Source organism: Hevea brasiliensis, chromosome 12 (assembly GCF_030052815.1).
Source record: "Hevea brasiliensis isolate MT/VB/25A 57/8 chromosome 12, ASM3005281v1, whole genome shotgun sequence".
Lineage (NCBI taxonomy): Eukaryota > Viridiplantae > Streptophyta > Magnoliopsida > Malpighiales > Euphorbiaceae > Hevea > Hevea brasiliensis.
The window spans coordinates 85,540,032-85,547,377 of NC_079504.1; positions in this window are offsets into that span (position 1 = coordinate 85,540,032).

Genomic DNA, 7,346 nt, shown 5'->3' on the forward strand with positions numbered 1-7,346 from the left:
ATTTCATGCAAAACATAATCAATTTCCAAAGTTAATTTTTCATTCACAAAGTGGCAACACAGTAGCTATCGAAACCCATAATTAACACAATGCCTACTAATCAAGTTTTCAATGGGAAAACAATAATTTAAAGTTATTGTGCATAAACCTGATGTGAGTCGCCTCTAGGCCTTGACTCAATTTGCCCTATCCTTATCCAGGTCTTTTTCAGCTGAAACACGCAATTTATAGTGTTTTTGTATCTTATCTCACAATAAATCCAATAACTAATTCATATATACTTAATTCTAGCCCCAATATGCTTAAACTAACGTTGTTGGAAATTTTCATTTTGGAGTTACTATTCACGACCCTATTCAAGTCAATTTGTTGACTTTCTAATGCTTAATAGGTATGAGAATTCTGATTTCACCCACATACCATATTTTGGTTACCTAATTTGTTGGTTTTGGTTATTTTCTCAAACTTTAAGTTTCTTAGGTGAAATTTCCAAAATTTCAGATTTGGTGCCCTGTTTTGCACTGTTCCATTGGTCATGTTGCTGTGATAATTTGGCTAAGTTTTCTTCATAGAAGTTGTTCCTTATTGTCTTAACTTTATTTGCCTTTTTGAATAACTCCATTTAGAGTTTTATAGCCTAAGTTGGCTAGCCAGATTTGGTATTACCCAGAATTCTGGGCAAATTCTGGATTTTGGCAATTTTTATGGGTTGACTGTAAGTGGTTTTCAAATAGGTTATGGTCAAAATTTAGGTTTTTTTTCTTCATGAAAGTTGTAGGGCTATATCTTAGCTTTCTATCGGTATAAAATTTAGGTCATTTGGACCTTCCTAGACCAAGTTATGGTCATTTATGTAACTATTGTTCATTTGGTCATTTTTGTACAGGTCAGTTTGCCCATTTCCGGATTTGGCCTAATTGTTCATTAAGTTATGGTCACTTTCTGGGCATGATTCCTAAATTAAAAATGTGCCATTTTGTGTATATTTTCATTCCCAATTGGCCTCACACCAATTGGGTTGGTAAATTTTCAGTTTTGGTCGCTGAAAGAGACCTAGATCAAGCTGCCTGCAGATTGACCCTCACCAATCCGAATTGGAACTTGTTTCCAAAAATTCATACACACCACAAATGGTCACAATTGACCATTTCTCAACTCGAATAAGGCCAACTATATCATTTGACCAATTTTTAACTTTTTCTCTAATTTCTTAAAAATGCTCAAATCCTAATTACCTAAATTTCAACTCTAATGCAACTTAAAGTGTATATTCATGATATATACACCTTATTCACTTCAAATAACCATTCAAAACTATCAAACTCATTCATATCAAACCCTAACCCTAGCTAGATGAATTTCCTATTACTCCCCCAATAATTGTTTTGTTTTGATTTTACACAATTTTTAAGTTTACTAAAGCATATTTGCATGAATTTTAAAGAAAAACTAAGTGATTGATGACTAACCTCTTTCTTTGAATTTCAAATCTTCAATCTCTATTTTTCCTCCTTCCTTTTCTTGATCAATCACCTTCTCAAGTTGGTCTAACAAGTTTTAATGGGGAATTTGGGGACAAAGTGGGGTTTAAGTGGTTGAAATCAAGCTTGGATGCAAGCTTTCAATGGAGTGACTATGGTGGTTTAAGAGAGTGGGGCAGCAACTAGGTAACAAGAAGACTAAAAATAGTTTTTTCTTTTATTTTTTAGGTATTTTATGTCTTTAAAAAATGCTTTTGACTTGGTTAATATTTGTAGAGAAATTAAAATGGATTTTGACATCATGATGATGTCATCCAATGATGTAATAACACTTTTTCCTTTTTTTTTCTTTTTCATTTATTTTTTCATTAGTTCTTTAATTTAATTCTTGATCCTGAAATTTTCTTTTCTCCAATTTTATTGGATAGTTTGGTCAAGAGTCAGCTCTAAGGGTAAATTGACCAAATTGCCCCTCGCTGGTTCAATCCAGTTTGTAAGTTATTCAATATTTTTTTCGGATCCCTGACCTAATTATTTGATATACTTAACAATTCTTTTTCACGATTTTCTCTTTTCCACTGTATTTGCAATAGTCCTAAGGACCGCGATATCACATTTTACGGTTCGAAATTTGAGTTTAGATTGACCTCGCAGTCATTCTCGAGAAGGTCACCCATCACTGTGACTCTCGGCTCATTTAACTTTTTATACTTTGTTTTTCTTTTTTATACTTAACTATTTAGCAATTACTAATTATTTACGTTCAGGGCTTAACTAGGTGTCTTAGACGTGATTCTAATTCTCTTAATTGTCCTAACCGATACCGGTCACTAGAATAGTAACATATACCAGGCTATGAAAATAGGAGTGTTGCATAACCAGGCTTATGTAGCCAATGCAGACCTGTGTAAGTCTCTGTGCCAATGCAAGACTCCACCCTTCCGCTCCAGTAAGTTACATGGCCTGGGGCTGTATAGTGACACACGGGCTGTGTACCATCAGGTAGCTAGTCTCCTAACCCGAATTCCAGCTTTTATTTAAACATTAAAATCAGACTCCTAAGGCTTTTTGGACTCAAAATGACCTAACCCTAGAACAACTATTATAAATGGAAGCAGAAAATATCAAAGAGGGGGGAATCTTTTTACAGAGCTTTTTAGGAATTTCAAAGAGTGCTCATTTCTGCACTCTCTTCAGCCGTCTTGAGAAGAAGAATATCAGTATCAAGGAGGAGTTTTTCAGCTGAAGTTCTAAAAGATCAAAGTTGCAACCCCTCTTCAGTTCTTTCATTCCATTTCCTTAAATGAATTTTTATTGTTCTTTTCTCCATTTTTATTTTGTTTGCTTAACTCACCATGAGTGAGTAACTTTCATATTCTGGAATTGGGAGAGTAATGATTGTAATCATTGTTATGGATAAACATTAAGTTTTATTTATTGGATTCGAGATTTCTTACTTGATTTAATTTCTTGTGATCTTAATGCATGCTATGTGTTGGTACCCAACTAGTATTGATTATAGATATTAATTGAAGGATTGAAAGGTGAAGATTAATATTAGAAAATCAAGATTTTGAACTTAGGAATTATGACCTAGACATAGGCTGATTATCTTTGTGGAATTTCAAAATTGGTCAAAGACCTTAAAGGGTTTTAATTAATTTGATCGCCACGAAAGTCGGGTTTAAGTTAATTAAAATACACCCTAGGTGCCTTGAGAGAGGACTTAGGATACCTTAGGATTAATTTCCATCAAGGCAAACGATTCTCATTCCAGTATAAACAAGATAACATCCATAGTAAGATTCAAGTGTGAAATCTTAATTCTGGAATTGTTTCAAAATAGATTATTTCATTTTAAATTTATCATTCTAATGTTTAAAGTAAACAACTTTCATTCCCTCATTATTTGATAGCCTAAACAGTCAAAATCACTGTATAGTTTGGTAGTTACTAATTAAATTCCTCGTGGGAACGATACTTTACTCATCACTTTATTACTTGCTAGCGATCCATGCACTTGCAATGGTTGTAAAACTAGCAAACAATTATAAATAGTTGAATAAGGTGACAATTTAGAATCGATACCACCTACCAAGAATTGATGATCTTTTTGATCAATTAAAAAGTGCCTTTGTAATAAACTTGAAATTGGGAATTATCAATTATGAGATATACCAAAGATGGCTTCTAGAACTAGGTATTGACATTGTGAGTTATTGGTAATGCTTTTTGGGTTAATTAATGCTCCTTTTGCTTTTATAGATTTAATAAATAGGGTGTTTTAACCCTATTTAGATCAGTTTATAATAGTATTTATTGATGATATTCTGATCTATTCCAAAAGCATAGAGGATCATGACCAACACCTTAAAGTGGTCTTGCATATTTTGATGCAAAAATGGTTATTTGCTAAATTGTCAAAATTTGAATTATGGCTAGATAAAGTTGCCTTTCTAGGTCATATAATATTGGCAGAGGGGGTATGGTGGACCCTATCATAGTGGTAAATTGGAAACCTCTAAGAATGTGAGTAAGGAGCTTTCTAGGTTTAGTAGGGTATTATAGGAGGTTTATAAAGGGGTTTACGATAATAGTTTCCTCATTAATGAAATTGCTCAGGAAGGAATCAAATTTTTAATGGATTGACACATGTCAAACCAATTTTGAACAATTGAAGATTTTATCCACCCAAGCTCTTGTATTTATGCTCCTTATTCATAATTATAAGGATGCATCATATCAAGGTTTAAGGTGTGTATTGATGCATCATGGTAAAGTAATTGCATATGATTCCAAACAACTTAAGCAATATGAGATGAATTACTTGACCCATGACTTGGAGCTAGCTGCTATAGCTTTTGTTTTAAAAATATAGAGGCACAATTTTTATGGAGAAACATCCCAAATTTTTATAGATCACAAGAGTGTTAAATATTTGCCTACACAAAGTGAATTAATTTAAGATAGTCACATTGGATGGAGTCAATTAAGGATTATGATTTATTATTGACTATCATCCGAGAAAGGATGATGTGGTTACAAATGCCTTGAGTAAAAAATCAATGGCTAGGATGTCGGTAAGACCATTACCCTTGTTATTGAACTTTGGGCCTTAAACATGAGCCTAAAACTTGATTCCAAGGGTGTACTTTTAGCTCGATTGGAAGTAAAATAAAAGTTGGTTGACAAGATTAGGTCGCTTAGAAATAGATCCCTTGGATTTTAAGTGTGGTCGAGGAAGCAAAGAAAAGAAACCAAGAAAAATTATGGGAAGATAGTAAAGGGGTTTAAAAGTTTCAAAGTAGTAAAGGTGTTTAAAAGTTTCAAGGCAAGATGTGTGTTCTAGATGAACATGAGTAAAAGAAATAAATAGTATCTAATGCTCATGGTTTTCCTTATGCTATGCACCTTGTTAGCACTAAAATTTATAGAAACATTAAATAGCATTATTGGTGGAAAGGAATGAAGAAAGACATTGCAGACTTTGTGACAAAATATTTAATATGCCTACCAATGAAAGCAAAACACCCATGGCCAACAGGAACCTTACAACTCCTCTCTAATCCATAATGGAAAGGGGAAATGATTGCTATGGATTTCGTTTTTAGTCTTCCTAATACTCAAAGGAATCATGATGCAAAATGGGATAAATAAATAGGTTAACTAAGTTTATTCACTTCCTACTAGTAAGGATGGACTATTCATTAGATCAATTAGCAGAAACTTACATCTATGAGGTAATTAGATTACATAGGGTACTTCTTTCTATAGTGTCAGATAAGGATCTAAGATTTACCTCTAAAATGTAAACCCACTTATATTGGGCCTTAGGAATACAATTAAACTTTGGCATAGCCTTTCACTCACAAACAGATGAATAATTTGAGTGTGTTATCCAGATTATAGAAGATATGTTGATATCTTATGTTATTGAGTTTGAAGCTAGCTGGGATAATAAATATGTAGCCTTAATGCAGTTTTCTTACAATAACAGTTACTAGTCCAGTATTGGCATGGCAGCCTATGAAGCACTTTATGGAAGGAAATGTGGAACCCTAATTTGTTAGGATGAAGCAGGTAAAGGAAATTATTGTGGGCAGCAGTTTTGCTCCTTGGATTGATTTAGTTCCATTTTCCCATAACACTATTATGGAACTAGGATATAGACACCACAGATGTGGATGATTGACTAGAGTCACTACCTGAGTAATAATTGAGACAAACTAACAAAAGAGATGAGGTTGATGACTTTACCCTTTATGGAGGTCCACTACCCCTTTTCACCATAGACCAATAGACTAGGTTCGGGATAGTAGGTATGAAAAAGGGAAGATGTTAGGCACTTTCTTCGCCCGGTATATCCAATACAATGTATTTCACCAGCCTCCACGTGTTTCCAAAAGCCTGTCTTGTTATTCTTTTGTTAATCTTCTTGTTCATACTGTACGCAAGTCCTACTTTGCACACACATCTTATTCAATCATTATATCAACCATAAGTATGCACACTTTGTAGCCCTAACCATGCCTTTTTACTAAATTAGAAAGGATTACCCTTGTTATCTCATTCCCCTATTAGCATGTTGCTAAGTCAATTTTCATGCCTTATGTCATTTTTGCACGTATTAAGCACAAACAAGTAACTAAATGAGCTCTAAATCATGCATTCCATGTCTCTAACATGTCTTTCATCTTTTATTTTACAAAATTTCCCTAAAGTTTATGTTACTATGTCATTTTACATGTCTTAGTGTAGTTTTATAAATTAAACCATACAAAGAAAGGACAAGGAGATAGAAATACAACCTAATTTACCTATAACTAAAGAAAGAATTGAGGAGAAAAGAATATGTCCCATAAGTAACTAAAAAAAAAAAAACCTTCAAAATAAAGTCCGAAACTATGACAAGGCCCATTGGACCATTACCCTATGCAAAAGGCCTTAGCGTCTCCTTAATGGTTTGAATCCTCCATGGGCATTCTAGGTAGGTGAATCGCCTAAGGTTTCATCTTTGGCCTTCTTACTTGCTTGACTTGCTTGACTTGCCTTGTAAGTGACTTAGGCTCACCATTTATGTTTATTGACTTACCATAATTATTTTTTGGAAGGTTAAAGTTGCATTACTAACTAAAATATAAATTAAAATCAAAAGCAAATTCAAATAGAAAAGTGAATAAATTAGAGGGAAATTAAAAAAAAAAAATGTAAACTTAAGGCTACATGCTTTCGGCCAAGGGTTCTCAAAACTACTCCACTTGGTCACCAGTCCATGGGAAATATGTCTATTTACATCACATAAAACAAAGGTTAAATGGTTAATAATTAATTTCAACAAATAAAATTAAGAGAAAGATCAAACTTACATTAATTTAATTAAAACACTGTACAGGGCAGCAAGCAAAAAAAATTCAAGAAAAAATAGTAAAAATGCATGACAAATGACCAAAATTTATGAGGATTTACCTAACATGTCATGCTAGAATATAGATAAAATAGTTACACAAAAAGATAAATTGAAAATATAAAAAAGAATTAACAAAGAGTTGTTTGTGTAACCAGGCAGAATCTGTCCACTGAGATTAAAAATCACTTGCACACCAAAACCACAAGCAATTTTTGAATACTAAAAATTCGGACAGAAAGAGGACATCTGGAAATTGATTTTAGATGCAAGAATCACTCAAAGAGAGTGTCTGCTCATCAGGTTATTCTCCTCCAAAGCTCAGGTATGAGCATGTGCATCACAGAATTGATGCAAAGCTTTTAAAATTCGTAACTTGGTGTAGAAAAATGATTTTTGGACAATTTAAAAACCAAAATTGAGTGGAAAATTGTGTAGAATTCAATAAAAATGTCCAAGAC